This window comes from Myotis yumanensis, unplaced genomic scaffold (genome assembly GCF_028538775.1).
Source record: "Myotis yumanensis isolate MYYU_CA2020_CCGP unplaced genomic scaffold, mMyoYum1.0.hap1 SCAF_1, whole genome shotgun sequence".
Lineage (NCBI taxonomy): Eukaryota > Metazoa > Chordata > Mammalia > Chiroptera > Vespertilionidae > Myotis > Myotis yumanensis.
Genome location: NW_027223752.1, coordinates 903,712 through 921,343, shown reverse-complemented (window position 1 = coordinate 921,343; position 17,632 = coordinate 903,712). Strand labels below are relative to the sequence as shown.

Genomic DNA, 17,632 nt, shown 5'->3' with positions numbered 1-17,632 from the left:
GAATTGGCCGCCCAGATCATGCGTATGTGCCAGCAAAGCCGTGGAGGCCATTTACCTGATATGCTATTCCATACGTAACCCTATACTGTATACTTTATGAATCAATAAAAAATTTACAATTTTTAATTATAAACCTATGTTTTCTATCGAAATTACTTCTTGCGTGAATTTTGGGACACCCTTTACATAGTGTTTTATAAGAACACAGCATCTGTGGCGGTGACTCAGCTCCCATTGTAACCGTGAGGGCAGAGCTGACAGTGGGGGGGCTCGGGCAGAAGAGGAACAGAATCTACGCTCTCGCCGCCCTGCTGGTGCATCTGGCAGTGACCACACCGCGCCCGTGCGCACGGCACACACGCCTGTGCCTCTCAGAGCTCACCAACCAGAAAACAGAATAACACCTAAGCGGGCTGTCGGAGGGCAGGCAGCGGAACCTCTTCCAACCTCACAGACAGGAAGATCTGCCACCTCCGCACAGTAACGACAGACCAACCTAACGCCGAGAGGAGAACAGGAACGCTGCACACGCGGAACACGGACCGGCGAAGCTTAGAGCAGAACCGCCAGGCTCTCGCGGCGCGGCCCGCCTTAGACTCCTCTGGGTCACAGAGACTGAATTTCTGTCTCACGGGTTACCGTGTCACCGTCATGGGATGACCTCGCGTCCCATCTCCGCACCTGATAGCGCGCAAGCGCACCCTCACACAATCAAACACTGTACTATTAGCAGGCGAGACGATCTTCCACCACCTGACAAATTTTATTTACCATAACCGTCCCCCTCTCAAAAATTAACAAAAAGAGAGCAAAGGCAAGAGCATCACCTGGGCCCCTTCATCATGCTGTATGCCTTATAGATCAACTTCTTTATTTCACTGATTTCTAAAGAGAGACAGAGGAAGGGAGGAGAGAGGGGAGGGCGATTTGGTGTTCCACTTATTTATGCATCATTGGTTGATTCTTGTATGTGCCCAGACCAGGGATCAAACCTGTACCCTTGGCGCATTGGGACGACGCTCTAACCACTGAGCAACCTGGCCAGGGCCCTTACGTATCAATTTTTCAAGAAAGGAATGTGGATGCACAGAGAGAAGACAGCCAAGAAAGAAACATGCTCTTCTGACCGCTCTTGACTAGGCCATGTACTTCCTGCGGACACAGCAAAGGGAAGCAGAGAGAAAGGAAGCAAGACGGCCCACGGCATCTGAGATGCTTTTCCAAGAGACACCGAGCTGCACAGTGGGAAGCCCTGCAGCCAGGGGGCCAGCCTCCCCTACACACCACCACAGGCCCTGGGAGCACTGGGCGGGCGCTCCTGCCCTTCGGGGGGGCGTGGAAAAGCAAGAGCCTAATGCGCCTGCAGAAAACACGCAAGTTCATTCAGGAAGTGAGCACTCAGGCCACGGTCTGCATGACACCTGATGCCAAAGGTGATGGGTGAGGAGGTAGGTGGGCCTACGGGAGGTCATGAGCAGAGCCCTCAGGAATGGGATTAGCGCTCTTTTTTTATATGTATATATTTAAAATTGATATCAGAGAGGAAGGGAGAGGAAGCGAGAGATAGGAACATCAATCATGAAAGAGAATCATCGATCGCCTGCCTCCTACAGGCCCCCCTCTAGGGACCGAGCCTACAACCTGGGCATGTGCCCTTGACTGGAATCGAACCCAGAACCCTTTCGTCTGCAGGCCTACACTCTATCCACTGAGCCAAACCAGCTAGGGTGGGATTGGTGCTCTTTTAATAAAAGGCCCCATAGACCTCCCTCCCCCTTCCGCCACATGAGGACACAGCAACAAGATGGTGTCTGCCCTGACCGGTTTGGCTCGGTGGACAGAGCATCGGCCTGCGGACTGAAAGGTCCGAGGTTCGATTCTGGTCAAGGGCATGTGCCTGGGTTGCGGGCACATCCCCAGTGGGAGGTGTGTGGGAGGCAGCTGATTGATGTTTCTCTCTCATCGATGTTTCTAACTCTCTATCTCTCTCCCTTCCTCTCTGTAAAAAATCAATAAAATAAAATAAAAAGTAGAAGATGGTGTCTCTGAGCCAAAGCAGATCCCCCCCAGACATCGACTCTGCCAGCACCAGCATCCTGGACTCTCCAGCCTCCGCCACTGTGAGAACTAAATGTCTGATGGTGTTTTGCTACAGCGGCCCAGGCGGACTATGACATTCTGTATCTTGGAACCCAAGATTACAGAGTGTGCTGTGGATTAAATGATACAACTGGCAAAGCTTGGAAAATCAGATGAAAGAGCCACCAATTCCACCCGGGTACACACCCACGAATAATGGAAACATGCTTAGGTCAGCATTCGCAAACAAATGCTGCAAAACTAAAGCGGGCCGTGTGAGCCCTGCACACCAGCGTTTTGGCATCATTTGTAATAACCAAAGCGTGAGACCACCCAAAGGTCCATCAGCGGTGAGTGAACGGGTAAACAAATCGGGGCGCAGCCACACAGTGGAACACGTGGATCTGAAAAGGAACAAAATACTGGTCCACGCTACAGCACGGACAACGCTGCGCCCCTAAACAAAGCCAGACAAAAGGCGCACAGCGCCTGGCTCCGCTGACAGGAGGGGCCAGAGAATCAGAAAGTAGATGAGTGGTGGCCACGGTGGGAGGGCGAGGGGGCGGTACAGCTTTCTTACCAGGCTGATGAAATGTCGGGAACTAGACAGTTGTACAGCCCTGTACATTTTGTCATATGTGAACCATATCTCAGTAAAATATATCCAGAATTTTTAAAAATATATTTGTATTGATTTCAGAGAGAAGGGAGAGGGAGGGAGAGAGATACAAACATCAATGATGACAGAGAATCATTGATCAGATGCCTCCTGCACGCCCCACACTGAGAACCGAGCCCACCACCCGGGCATGTGCCCTTGACTGGAATCGAACCCGGGACCCTTCAGTCCGCAGGCTGACGCTCTATCCACTGAGCCAAACCAGCTAGGGCCTATGCCCAGAATTTTTTAAATTAAATGATACAAATAAAAGAAAACAAAGCACAGCGCCCCACTGTGGGATCTCGTCTATGTCCCAGGACGCTCACCCCGTCTCTTAGCCTCGCTCTCCCTGAGAAGCAGAAATCTCAAGCCTCTCCGATGGACTTGGAATTTTCCAAATACTTAACCTTTTGTGACTACTAGGTGTACCAGCTAATAATGCGGATTTTTTTCAATAGATGGAGTTACACATATGTTGATGTATATGCGATTTGATACATATGCTATTTTGTTGTATTGACAGCAAGCTTCAAAACTTCATATGTCAAATTTGCTGAAGGTGTTAACATCATAGATATTTTTACGCTTAAAAATGTTGAGCCCTGCCGAACAGGTTTGGCTCAGTGGATAGAGCGTCGGCCTGCGGACTCAAGGGTCCCAGGTTCGATTCCGGTCAAGGGCATGTACCTTGGTTGCGGGCACATCCCTCCTGGGGGGCGTGCAGGAGGCAGCTGATCGATCTCTCTCATCGATGTTTCTAACTCTCTATCCCTCTCCCTTCTTCTCTGTAAAAATTCAATAAAATATATTTTAAAAAAAAATGTTGAGCCCTAACCGGTTTGGCCCAGTGGATAGAGCGTAGGCCTGCGAACTGAAAGGTCCCAGGTTCGATTCCGGTCAAGGGCATGTACCTTGGTTGCGGGAACATCCCCAATAGGGGGTGTGGTGTGCAGGAGGCAACTGATCAATGTTTCTCTCTCATCAATATTTCTAACTCTCTATCCCTCTCCCTTCCCCTCTGAAAAATACCAATAAAAATGTTTTTTATAAAAATATGTCGAATTTCGTGCCAAAAAAAGGGCATTTGAGGGAAGTTTTAATTCATTACTTTATTTTGAAGAACAAGTTATTGTATACTTCGGGAAGCTTAGAGTGAACATGCTCCATCTCAAGATACTTGTGAACCCTGGTTTAAATGCTTTAAAAGTGATAATTTCTATGTGAAAGACAAAGAACGTCCAGGTCAACCAAAAAAGTTTGAAGTCCAACAATTACAAATATTATTGGATGAAGATGCGTGTCAAACTCAAAGACAACTTGCAGGAAGATTAAACGTTGCTCAGCAAACAATTTCCAATCGTTTACAAGCAATGGGAAAGATTTGAAAGGAAGGAAAATGGGTGCCACATCAACTGAACGAAAGACAAACGGAAAACCGAAAAGTCATCAGTAAAATGTTGCTTCAACAGCATGAAAGAAAGTTGCTTTGGCATTGAATTGTGACTGGCAATGAAAAGTGGATTTATTTTGAGAATCCCAAACGCACAAAATCATGGGTTAATCCAGGTCAACCATCAACATCGCCTGCAAGGCCAAATCGCTTAGGAAAGAAGACAATGCTCTGCGTTTGGTGGGAGCAGGAAGGTGTGGTGTATTATGAGCTCCTAAAACCAGGTGAAACCGTTAATACTGATTGCTGCCGACAACAAATAATCAATTTGAACCACGAATTGATCGTGAAACGACCAGAATGTGCCAGAAGACACGGCAAAGTAATTTTGCTTCATGATGACGCACCATCACGCACTTCAAAATCAGTTAAAGACACGTTAAAAGATCTTGCCTGGGAAGTATTAACCCACCCACTGTATTCACCAGCCCTTGCTCCTTCAGATTCCCACTTGTTCCGACCGATGACACACGCACTTTCTGAGCAGCACTTCAAATCATACGAAGAAGTGGAAAATCGGGTCTCTGAATGGTTTGCCTCAAAACAAAAGTTCTATTGGGACGGTCTCCACAAATCACCTGAAAGATGGGGGAAATGTGTAGCCAGCGATGGACATTACTTTGAATAAAGCACTTTTGATATTTCTCTTGAAATTACTGTGTTTTGATTACAAAATCCGCCATTATTAACCGGTACACCTAGTAAAATGCACAGTAACCAATGGTAATATTAGTAGTAAAATGTACATATTTTTGGTTCTGAAATTTCAGAACAAAAACTATACAGTGAAGAGTCAAAGGGGATACAATTTGCTTGAAAAGAGGTGAGACAGAACAGTGCTGACTTTTCAGATGTTGGGCTTTGTTCTTGGAGGGACGGAGGACAGCAGTGGGCGCAGGGGTGTCACCCCGAGCTTATAGGACACAGTGAAGTTCCTATTTGAGCAAAATCTACAACGGTCTCCTGGAGTCTCAGTCTCATTCGAATCATGACGTCGCTGAATCAAAGTACAGCCGTGATGCCCTCTGTGGCTCAGTGAGCTATTTTATCCTCTAAAGCAGTGGTTCTCAACCTTGGCTGCACATTAGAATCACCTGGGAATCTTTTTAAAATCCTGATTTCTGGGCCTCATCCTCCGGAATCTGTTTCTTTGTTACTAATGTTGTGGCCCCACCCCATAACAGGTGATTCTAATGTGCAGCCAAGATTGAGAACCACTGCTCTAACCCACAGCACACAGCACACAGCACACAGCGTGCTGACTGTATTTACCTGGCTGTGCGCTGCCCCGCCCCAACGAGGAGTCACTGTCCACCGAGGCCAGACGGACGGACGGACGGGCTCCATCAGCTGGGACCACCCAGAGCTCGCCAGAAGGAGCCGCCCACATGGAAAGGGCAGGCACTTCCTGCTTCCCCCCTGCAGCTCTTCTGCTCTCATCCTCCCCATCTCCTCTATCTGACGCTCTCACCTCCTCTTCTAAACGTGAGTCACAGAACGAAATGAATGACTGAATCGTGCTGGCCTAAGTCACATAAACGCATCGTGACTGTGTGAAAATGAGACTCCTTGGTTACAGCCTCCACTCTGAATCGGCTCCCACCCAAAACCGTACGCCGCTGGACACATAAAGCAGGACTTTGCCGGGCGGGCTCTGCTGCAGGCGCCCCTGCGGAATGAGGGCATGAAGGAGGCCGGCTCTCCCCACAGCCCTGCCCAGGAGGCAGGAGGGCCGTGCACCAGGCACGCGAGCCTCAGGCCCTCGCCCTCTCCAACAACCTGACCACCACCGGCCTTGAGGTGCCGCGTCCCAGGAACAGTGCTCTCTGCCTGCCAATGGCCAGCGCCGCCCCTGAGGAACAGCTGTCCAAGGCCAGCCCCGCCCTGGCCGGTTTGGCTCAACTGAAGGGTCCTGGGTTCGATTCCCGGTCAAGGGCACGTACCCCTCTCTCTCTGCCCCCACCACCTCCTCCCTCCCTCCCAGTCTCTCTGGAAATCAATGGGGGGGGGGGGTGCTCAGGTGAGGATTTTAAAAAACAGGCCAGGCCTCCCACCTCTGGGCAGGGCTCCTGGCGAGGTCTGGGCAGAGCACTGAGGCCATTTAATTTGCCTAAGACCACAGGCCCCTCTTTTCAGGTGCAAACGGGAAGCATGAGACACTACCGGGAAGGTGCTCCATGAAGCCAGGAGCACCCACTTTTCCCTAAAACAAGGGTGAATGAGCCCCAGTGAGGCCGAGGCCGATGTCGCTGCTGCAAGTCCCTGGTTGGACAAGAGGAGAGGAAACAGCTTCGTGGGCCAGTGCGCCTGAGAACACGCACAGGTGCTGCGTGCAGAGAGCACTCGCTCCCACGTGGGAAGAACTGTTTATTTCCAAACGAAAAACGTCAGCGGCACAGCATCCTAGCAGAAGCGAAGTTGGGCCCGGCCAGCGTGGTTCAGTGGTTGAGCGTCAACCTATGAACCAGGAGGTCACGGTTTGGTTCCCGGTCAGGACACATGCCGGGGCTGTGGGCTCCATCCCCAGTAGAGGGTGTGCAGGAGGGCCGATCAGTGAGTCTCATCATTGATGTTTCTATCTCTCTGTCCCTCTCCCTTCCTCTCTGAAACCGGGAAAAAAAAAAAAAAAGAAAGAAAGAAAGAAGTTGCCCTGACCGGTTTGGCTCAGTGGATAGAGCGTCGGCCTGTGGACTGAAAGGTCCCAGGTTCAATTCCGGTCAAGGGCATGTACCTTGGTTGCGGGCACATCCCGGGTAGGGGGTGTGCAGGAGGCAGCTGATCGATGTTTCTCTCTCATCAATGTTTCTAACTCTCTATCCCTCTCCCTTCCTCTCTGTAAAAAATCAATAAAATATATTTTTTTAAAAAATAAAAAAAAAAGAAAGAATAGAAGTTGATATGTAAGTGGCAACCAATGGCTGGTCTGCGTGGAGTGCCTTTCCTCCTACCCGGACAAAGGCCATTACAGAGACGAGCTGAGACCCAGCTCTCCTGGCAGGGAGGAAGGGGAGGGGCAGAGGCAGGGGAGAAGGGCAGCTCTCACACCTTTACATCTTTCCGATCGATCAGGAGTTTTCCCAAGGCAGCATACATTTCCTAATTATTTAAAAACATGAACAGAGACCATAACAGGAGACAGGAACCATAAGAGAAAAAAACTGACACACTGGACTTCATCAAATTTTAAAAGTACTGGGTGAGAGAAAGCAAAAAGAAATAAAAAAAGATGGGACAAGCTTTGACTAAATGAATAAAGCCTCTAATTTCCTTAAAGAAAACTTAAAAGGCACAGTCAAAAAAAATAGTTAAGCCACAGATTGGGAAAGATATTTGCAACCTATGTATCTGACAAAGACTTGAACCCAAATATTAAAAAATTCCTACACTCGCCCTGGCCAGTGCTCAGTGGTTAGCGCATCGGCCAGTGGACCGAAGGGTCTGCGGTTTGATTCCCAGTCAAGGGCACATTCATTGGATGCAAGTTCCCCAGCCCTGGTAGGGGCATGTGTGGGAGGCAACCAATAAATACGTCTCTCACGCTGATATATTTCTCTCCCTCCCTCCCTCCCTCCCTCCCCTCTAGAAATCAATTGGAAAAAAATATCCTCGTGAAGATTTCTTAAATCCTACATTCAACAACAAAAAGACAGAGAACCCAATCTGTTAAATGGGCAAAACCCTTAAAACAGACACTGCACAAAAGCAGGTGCCCCAAAGGCCAGCAGGCAGGGAGGAAGCGCCCATCGCCACTGGCCACTGGCCAGGGGAACCCTCACTGACCCGTGAGGAGATGCCCTCTCAGGCCGAGCCTGCGGAGCCACAGGGACCGCGCTCGGTGCCGCGGAGGAAAAGGCCCAGCCCTCTGCAAACCCGGCAGGTTCGTGAAACATCGGCCATGCAGCGAGCCTGTGCGCCCCCCTCGGAGGACGCGCCAGTCCTGACAGAACACCCCCAGAAGTGCATCTAGAGAAGATGGCTGCTGCGGCAGGGCCACAGGCAGCCCCTCGGGAACGAGCGGAAAGGACTGCAGGGACACGTGCAACAGGGATGACTTTCAAGGGCTGTGCTGGCGACAGAGGATAGATGCGCGCTTGCGCACGCACACACACACACACTGCAGAACATCACTCACCTGACACCTAGAACAGGTAGAACCAACCTGTGGTCATAGAAACAGAGCAGTGTTGCTGTGGGGGGGTGACTGCCGTCTGGCAAGGGGCGTAAGGGGACTTTCTGGGCTCTATTTGTTGTTGTTAATCCTCACCTGAGGATATATTTTTCCATTAATTTTTAGAGTGGAAAGGAAGGGGAGACAGAGAGAAACACCAATGTGAGAGAGACATATTGATTGGTTGCCTCCCACACACGTCTGGGCTCTATTTTTTTTTAACCTGTTTATAAAGTAAACTCGGGTGTATTGTCACTGCAGTAAAGACGACCGCCTCAGCTTTTCGCAGTGGCAGTATCGCAGCCAATAAGGTTTATCCGAGGCACGATTGTTGCTAATTAAAAAAAAAAAAAAAAAAGACTACCGCCTCACAATTTTTTAAATATGTTTTTATTGATTTCAGAGAGGAAGGGAGAGGGAAATAGAAACATCAATGATGAGAGAGAATCACTGATTGGCTGCCTCCTGTGCGCCCCCTACTGAGGAATGAGCCTGCAACCCAGGCATGTGCCCTTGACTAGAATCGAACCCGGGACCCTTCAGTTCGCAGGCCGACGCTCTATCCACCGAGCATACCAGTTAGGGCCGGGCTCTACTTTGATATGTATTAATCAAAACTGAGGGAACAGTATATTGAAAATCTCAGTATTTCCCTGCATACAAATTACATTTCCATTTTAAAGCAGAATTTCCTAGCTGCTGTGTGGACTCAGACACTGTTATTCCGATGTTGACTGCAAGACGGGTATGAATGGTCTGGTTCTGGGAACACAATGAAGTTGAGATGTGACGGGCAGATTAAGATGCCTCCCCCCAAGATTCTCAGCCCCTGGTGCACCCACACCTCCTTCCAGGTATTCACTCAACCACTGATAGGGGGACTGCAGTGCAGGGGTTCTGCGGATGTAATGAAAGTCCCAAACAGCCGATCTTAAAACAGGGCGGGACCCAGTGGGCCTGGCCCAATCACGTGAGCCCTGTTGATCTGGGTCTGGAAGTCAGAGACGCAGTGTGAGGGAAGCAAGCGGGGCTGGGCTGCAGGAGGATCCCCACAACTGGCTTTGAGAGGGAGGACCTGAGAGAACCAGCCAGCAAGGCAACCGGGTCGCCAGCCCCTCAACCAAAAGAACTGAATTCTGCTGCTCTGAGCTTAGGGAGAAACGCCGCTCAGGAGGGTCCAGAGAAGCCACGCCACAGACACTGGGTGTGAACTGCATTGTTATGTAGTTATTTAGAGAGGGAGGGAGGGAGGGAGGAAGGGAAGGAGGGATAAGCATCCACCATCTTTTTTGGATACAGGATGACGCGCCAACCAACGGAGACACCAGGCCAGGGCAAGCTTGGCATTATTTATTATCCTGATTCGTGATAACCAGGCTGTTGCAAGTAAAAGACTTGAGCCGGAAGCCCGGTCTCACAGCCAGGTCCCGCGGGGTGAAGTAGCTTGCCCTCTCTAGCCACATTCCTCCATGTAGAATAGAGGCGGGCCTGCCGGAGTGCCATCCTGATGCACCAAGGTTTCTGGTTTGATGCCCAGTCAGGGCCCATACTGGCAGCAACCAGTGATTGCATGGATGGGTAGGACAACAAATCGGTTTCTCTCTCTCTCTCTCTCTCTCTCTCCCTTCTCTTTAAAACCAATTTAAAAAAATGGAGGTGGTTAAAGCACCAATTTTACCTGGCATGGCGCTCACTTCAGTTTTACTAGTATTAGCAGTAGCACAGTAAATTCAGAGGCAGGGACATTCAAAAGCATAGATCCAAACTGCTTTCATCTGCCTCCAAAAATTCAAACAAAATAGTCATCATTCATTTTTGATCTGAGAGCAGGTCAGCCAGGAGGCTGCAGGTGGCCTGGCGCAGGTGCCTGGGAGAGAAGGCAGGGTCCTCTGTTGCTGCCACTCAGCTCTCGGAATTAGCCCTCCCTCCTCAGGAAGGAATATTCTCAGGAAAAATGTGGAAGGTCATTAATAATCTCCTAGACGCCAAATCCAACAGACTTTTCTGTCCAACTCTTCCTTGACCTCTGAACCAATGTGACAGTGACCAAGCCCCGCCCTCCCGTTTCCCAGGGCCCACCCTGCTGCCCTTCAGGGCCACTCCATCCACGGTCAGAGGTCGCGAAGGACACGCAACTGGCTTTAGCCAATATGATGCCACCTCTCAAATCTTTATCTCCAGCATAAATCTGTCTTGAGCTCCAGCCCTAAACCTCCAACTGCCAGCTAGTACCCCGGCCGCCCAAACACTTCAGATTTAACCCAAACCAGTGCGAAGTCCCCTCCGCCTCACCAGCCCAAGTCACCCAGAGACAAGAAGTCCCTCTAGGTGCTTCCCTTCCACACTTTTACTAAGCGGGTCTGGCCAGGCACTGCCCATGCGTGAACAGGTGAAACTCGCACCCCCGGAGCAGGAGGTGAGCGAGGGACAGGCAGTAAGCCACGTAAGGAAATAGTGAAGGGCACCCTGAGTGCACAGGAAGTGCGGTGCGCAGCAGCGGGCAGTGCAGACCCACACCCGGAGAGGTGCACCTCGGGGAGGGCAGGGGGGAGGGGGGACAGCAGGGCAGACGGGGCGGGGTGCTCACAGGACGCTGGGAACATTCAGCAGAGGAGTGAGGGACCACATGTTTCAGTAGTTTGCTCTGGCTGCCCATGCTGCCCACAGCTCCTGCCTGCCTGCAGCCCCACCCTTCCCCAGTCTACCCGGCCCCAAATCGAGGCTACTCCAACCACCGGTTCCTCTGCTCCTGCCGGCACTGCCCTCACTCGGCTCTCAGTCCCCACCTGGTATAATGGCTCCCTAACTAGTCTCATCTCGGTTCTAAGCACCTGCCACACTCCCTAAGCTCCTTCTAAATGTCACCTCACTCCTGGAGTCCTCAGCCCCCCTTCCACACTCAGGATGAAAGCACCCCCAGGCGTGTTGTTCAAGCTGGTCCGGACCTCACCTTTCCATCTCACTCACCCAGCTCTCACCCCAGCACCCACCCCAGCACCCACCTCAGCACCCACCCCAGCACCCACCTCAGCTCTCACCCCAGCACCCACCTCAGCACCCACCTCAGCTCCCACCCCAGCACCCACCTCAGCTCTCACCCCAGCACCCACCCCAGCTCTCACCCCAGCACCCACCTCAGCTCTCACCCCAGCTCTCACCTCAGCTCTCACCCCAGCACCCACCTCAGCTCCCACCCCAGCTCTCACCCCAGCACCCACCTCAGCTCCCACCCCAGCTCTCACCCCAGCACCCACCTCAGCTCTCACCTCAGCTCTCACCCCAGCACCCACCTCAGCTCTCACCCCAGCACCCACCTCAGCTCTCACCCCAGCTCTCACCTCAGCTCTCACCCCAGCACCCACCTCAGCTCCCACCCCAGCTCCCACCCCAGCTCCCACCTCAGCTCCCACCCCAGCTCCCACCCCAGCACCCACCTCAGCACCCACCCCAGCTCTCACCCCAGCACCCACCCCAGCTCCCACCTCAGCTCCCACCTCAGCTCCCACCTCAGCTCTCACCCCAGCACCCACCCCAGCACCCACCCCATCTCTCCCTATGCAGCACCACTACCTCCAGCCCCACCCTCAAGTGGCCAATTTGAACTCTTGGAGCCTCCCCTCTGGAATCACCTCCTGGGGCAGCACAGCCCTGGATCTAATCAGGGTGCAGCCATGTCCTGTCTGCCCTGCAGACGGCAGCTCCCTCGGCGGCCAGTAGCCACGTCTTCATCTCGGCATCACCACCTGCTAATTAATTAGCACGTCACCTGCCATTCCGCTGGTTCTCAATAGACAAGACCATGTTTCACCATCCTGATATGCCACTCATTTCTATTTTATGCCCCAAAATCTGACACTTAAGATGTGTTGTATTTAGGATGTTACTCATCCCTTTGTTAAAGTTCTGGTTTCTTATCAGATCCCACTTGTTTTCAGATTATACAAATCCTACATTTTACTCGACTTCTGACTTCTCTATTTCTAGTTTTCTTTTTACACCACTGTTCAAAGCCAGTTTCTGTGGAGAGCTGCTCCCTGCCTTCTCGCCAGCGTTCTGAGGCTGCTTCCCAACGTGCATTCATTTAAGACGCTCCGTGCCCCTCCCGAGTGGCGTTTCCGGGCACGTCTTCCCACCTTCCCGATGGCATGTCAGTGCTTTTCCAAGGCCCGGCCACGCCCGGTGGAGCCCGGCCACAGTGAGGTCACCCCGGCCTCCACGCCCCTCGGGGACACCCAGGGCGCCAGGCTCGCCGCACCATGATGCTGCACTCTGCGGCCGGAGAGACTGGCCCTCTGCGCCTCCCCTCCCCGAGAATCTTCAATGTTCAGTATCGCTGCTTCCCACAGACACGGGAGACCACACAGCGAACCCAATGCCCACGCGGCTGGTGCCGGTCCCGCAACGAGGCGAACCCGGGACTCTCGGCCGGGTCCCAGCCGTCTCCCCTGAACGGCTGGGCGCCATGTGCCTGGAGCCAGCGCCGCGGACCCGGGGCTTCGTCCCGCCGCACGAAAAGCCTTGGCATCTAACCAGCGAGGCAGCCAAGAGCTCGCTGCCCTCTGCGCGGCGCTGTGAGCGAGCGGGCTGCCTCCTCGCACTTTACAAAAACATCATTTCACAAGTGTTCCTTCTGGAACGTCTCATGTGTCGTCTGCGTTGCTTAAATAATAAAACAATAACGCAATAGGGAACCAAATGCAGGAGTCCTAACGGAGGGTCACACGGCTCCGCCGACCCCCGTGATAACACTGTCCGGTCGCCGCGCGTTAACCTCGCTTTTTTTAATGCTTTGCGTTCAGGATTTTAAGGAAAGGGCTGCGCCCAGGCCGACAACCAGCGCTGCGGGCCGGGCGGCGCCAGCTCGGCGTCCGCGGGTGCACCGGCTCGCGCCGGGTTCGAGGGATGAGAAGGGCCCCGGGGAGGCAGGTCCGGCGGCCGCGGGCGGTCCCCGCGCTTCCCACCGGCCGTGCCCGCGGCGCCCGGGAGCCTGACAGGCGCGCCGGCCCAGGGCGGGGCCGCGGGAGAGGGCGGCGGCCGGAAGGAAGAGGGAGGATTCGGACAAAGCACAGCCGCCCCGCGCCCCCCGCCCCGCGCGCCGCCTTCCCGGGGGCGGCCACCTCCCCCGGCGCGGCTCTCGGGCCGCAGCTGTTCCCGGAGCGGCCGCCCCCGCTCGCAGCTGGGGATGCGGGGCCGGGAGAGAATGTGAGGCCGGGGGTGCGGGGAGGAGCCGGGCGGGATGCGGGGCCGGGAGAGAATGTGAGGCCGGGGGTGCGGGGAGGAGCCGGGCGGGATGCGGGGCCGGCGCGGGGACGCGGGGCCGGTGACAGATGGGATGAGGGAAGGCGCAGAACCGGGCTGCGGGGCCGGAGTGGGAATGTGAGGCCGGGATGCAGAGCAGGACCAGGATGCGGGGCCGGGGCGGGGCTGCGGGGCGCGGGCGGGGCTGCGGGGCGCGGGCGGGGATGCGGGGCCGGAGCCGGGACGCCGGGCCGGGCGGGGATGCGAGGCCGAGGGGACCCGCACCTGGAGGGCCGTGGGTGCGGCGGCGGCCGGAGCGGGAGGTGAGGGAAGGGACGCGGGGGCCGGGCCGCCGCACTCACCGTGCTGCTCGCGGGCGCGCTCGCGCTGTCAGCTCCGGGCCCGGCGCGTGCGCGGGGCGGGACAGCCGGGCCGCCGCCTGGGCCGCTCCGGGGCGACGCCGCGGTCACGAGCGAGGGGCGCCGGCGCGGGCTCCCCGCAGCATCCTCGGCCGTCCGCGCGCTGTCCCCGCGGCTCCCCTCGCCGCCGCCGCCCGCGCCCCTTCGGCTCCTGCCCGCCGCTGCCGCCACCGAAAATGGCGTCTCGCGCCCCTCCCCCGGCTGGCCCCGCCCCACAATGCCGCGCGCCGCGTGACGTCACCCGCCGGGAGCAGGGGGCGGGGCCGCCTCGCTGCGGGGCTGGGAGGAGGTTCCCCGCGGCCGGGATGCGTCTCCCAGGGCCGCGGGTCCCCCCGAGCCCCCCGGACCCTCAGGAAGCCGCCACCGCCCCCAGGGGAAGGGCCTGCGGGCGTGGCTCCCCCCTTCCCCTCTCCGAGGCCCGCCCGGCCCCGCTCCGCGCGAGGGCGCCGCCGGCTGGCGAGAGCCTGAGGGATGGATGCTCAACCGCTGGTGCCGGGCGGAGCAGATGCCCCTTCCTCCCGCGAGCTGCGCCCACGGCAGCCCTCGCCCCTGGGGGCGCCCGGGGCTGCAGAGCCGGACCTCCGGCCCTCGCCACCGGGCACCCGGGCTGCAGAGCCGGACCTCCCGCCCTCGCCCCTGGGGGCGCCCGGGGCTGCAGAGCCGGACCTCCCGCCCTCGCCACCGGGCACCCGGGCTGCAGAGCCGGACCTCCCGCCCTCGCCCCTGGGGGCGCCCGGGGCTGCAGAGCCGGACCTCCCGCCCTCGCCACCGGGCACCCGGGCTGCAGAGCCGGACCTCCCGCCCTCGCCACCGGGCACCCGGGCTGCAGAGCCGGACCTCCCGCCCTCGCCCCTGGGGGCGCCCGGGGCTGCAGAGCCAGACCTCCCGCCCGGAGAAGGGCGGCCCGTCAGAGCGCCGAGCCCCTGGGCCTCGCCCCGCTGCGCCCGGCTCCGCAGGCCTGACTCAGCAGCCGGGAGTCGGGCTGATTCAGCGGGCAAGGCGCAGCTTGCTTTGTCGGCCACCGGCGTGGACACCCACCCACCCCAGCTGCCGCCGAGGCCCAAGTGCAGGGCCGGGGGCATCATTCGCCTGAGGGGTCCGGGCCAGGCCCCCACCCCTGCTTGCTTGGACCGGGCTGCCTCTGCAGAGTGACCGCCCATCCCCGGGCCGGCCGCAGTCACCAGGAAGCACGTGCTGCTGGACTTCCACGGGAGGCCCAGTTACGTTGCTTCCCTTTAAAAATGCAAAGGGCGCCCTGACCGGTTTGGCTCAGTGGATAGAGCGTCGGCCTGCAGACTGAAGGGTCCCAGGTTCGATTCCGGTCAAGGGCATGTACCTTGGTTGGGGCCACATCCCCAGTAGGGGGTATGCAGGAGGCAGCTGATCGATGTTTCTAACTCTCTATCCCTCTCCCTTCCTCTCTGTAAAAAATCAATAAGATAAATAAAAAATAAAAATGCAAAGGGCTGCTGCCAAGAGGCTCTCTGTGGTGACACAGCACTCCCGGGCGGAGGGAGAGGCATGGCTCAGACGGCCCCTCCACAGGCCCGCGGTGACTCAGCCACCGCCCCTCACCGCCACCCAGGGCTGGGCATGGCAGCTGTGACCACCGTGGTGCGCTGGACGGGGGAGGTGCCGCCGCCTGGCCGCCTTCCTCTGCCTGTGACTCAGCTCAGTCACTGTCCCCAAGCAAGAAACCTAAACCTACGATGCCCCCTTCCCGTGTGTGGTCAAGAGTCTTACCTCCTTCATGTGGCCTCAGCCCCTGCCGTCCCCAGCCCCTGCCACCACTCCCTTTAGACCTTAGTGCCTGGCCCTTCTATTCTCTCAACAACTGTTCATGGAGCTGGAGTGGTCCCCACAATAAGCCGACGGGCGTTGACAAACAGGACAACAGGGTCCCTGCTCATGCAGCGCCACGCAGAGACTGAGGTAGGATGATGCCATGGGCAGCGGCCAGGGGCAGGGGTGCAGCACAAGGCAGGCAAGTCAGAGGAGACCTAAAGCCTAGGGAAGAGCCCTAGTCAGTGTGGCCCAGTGGATAGAGTGTCCGCCTGCGGACTAAACGGTCCCCAGTTCGATTCCAGTCAAGGACACATGCCTGGTTTCGGACTCCATCCCCAGTAGGGGGAGTGCAGGAGGCAGCTGATCCATGATTCTCTCTCATCATTGATGTTTCTATCTCTCTCTCGCTCTCCCTTCTCCTCTGAAATCAACATATATATTATATAAAAAGACTAGGAAGGAGCAAAGCTGAAGGTGAGCCCTGCAGGCAGAAGTCCTCGTGCAGGAAGGAGCCGGGGTGCTGGGAAAGGCCAGCTCATCCCCTCACCCCCAGCCTCCTGAACTGGCAAGGCAGCAAGGCCCCCCTCACCCAGGGCAGCGGCTGGAGCACCCTCATCCGGGGTCTCCCAGTCAGCGAGCGCCCTGTGGCTGAGCTGCCCTGAACGTCCGTCCGTCCGTCCGTCCGTCCGTCCGTCCTCCCTCCTGTTCAGCGGCTCTGAGAGCCTCGCTGCAGCCGGGGCCCTGCCAGTCCGCTTCCTGGAGGAGCCGGCTCGGCTGGAGGAATGGCAGCGCCTGCCCCTTCGCAGACAGGAGCAGAGCTGAGGGTTGGTGCCTTCGCGGTGGGCAGGCCTCAGCGGGGCCGCTCGGGCGGAACCCATTTCCTCCGCATAAACCTGGAGGACCAGGGCCCGGGAGCAACGCGGCTGCAAGTCCTCCAAGCACGCCGGTGGCCAACAGCCCTGTGGGTGAGCCCGGGCCCTGTCCCCGCTGTGCCACAGGGGCGGCTCCGAACCTTGGGTCAGGGCCTGCCCTGCACCCCACCCCCTGCAGCCGGCCCGTGGGTTCCTCCAACCCGGGAGTGGCCGCGGGCTTCCTGGCTCCTGGGTGAGTGCCCCTCCTGGAAGGCCTAGTGGGAGTGGTCCCCGCCCGGCCTGCTGTCTCCATCCTCTGGCTTCCCCACTGCCGAGGCCCTCATCTCTTCTGACCCAGGTTCCAGCTTAAGCTGGGAGAGCTCAGCGGGCAGCCCCAGACCTGGGGGCAGGGCTGGAGCAGACTCGGAGCAGCGCCGGTGGCCGATGGAGCCGCGACGGAGGACAAAGCCGAGGCTGAGGGCCCTGCTCCAGGCGGAGTGAAAACGCCTCTCCGGCCTCCTGCGGCTCGCCGGGCCCTGGCATCCGGAGGAGCCCAGCACACGGGCTCCCACTGGTTTCACCCCAGCGTGTCCTGAGCGCTCCGGTGGCAGGTGCCAGGCTGGGCCACGAGAGAGCCGGGCTCGATGCCTGACCGCCCACAGCCTGTGGGGCAGAGCCGGCGGCCCCGGGTCAGGGGCTGAGGAGGAGCCCTACGTCCCCCAGGGGCCACTCACATGACCGGCAGGGAGGGCCCGCAGATGGAGGCCCAAGTGCCGGGGCTGCAGGGAAGGAAGCACAGCACCCAACACGCACAGACCACACTTCCCTTTGTCTCAGTGGAGAAGGGAGTCCCGTTTACCGTGAGTGTCCATGGCTGCGCCCAGGGGCAGCTCTGGGAGGCACAGGGGCTGGGACTCCCCTGCATCCTGAGGGGCCTGCAGGCCAGTGGGCAGCCCCCACCCCAGTAAAGCGCCTGAGAGG

General features: G+C 56.9%; 1 protein-coding gene and 1 pseudogene across 12 annotated transcripts in view; one reads left to right on the top strand and one right to left on the bottom strand.

Moving 5' to 3' along the window:
* The window catches only part of KLC1 (kinesin light chain 1), a 49,155-nt gene extending 34,963 nt beyond the window's left edge, over window positions 1-14,192 (bottom strand). For 7 of the 12 annotated variants that reach the window (XM_070411957.1, XM_070411981.1, XM_070411999.1 and 4 more), the window contains exon 1: window positions 13,959-14,190. The gene's annotated coding sequence lies outside the window, so the exon portion shown is untranslated. Of the gene's footprint in view, window positions 1-13,958 lie in introns of all 12 variants that reach the window. The other 5 variants (XR_011471157.1, XR_011471159.1, XR_011471158.1 and 2 more) reach the window with 2 other exon arrangements.
* Window positions 8,636-8,752, top strand: LOC138999565 (U4 spliceosomal RNA; annotated as a pseudogene).
* Window positions 14,193-17,632: the final 3,440 nt, after the last annotated feature.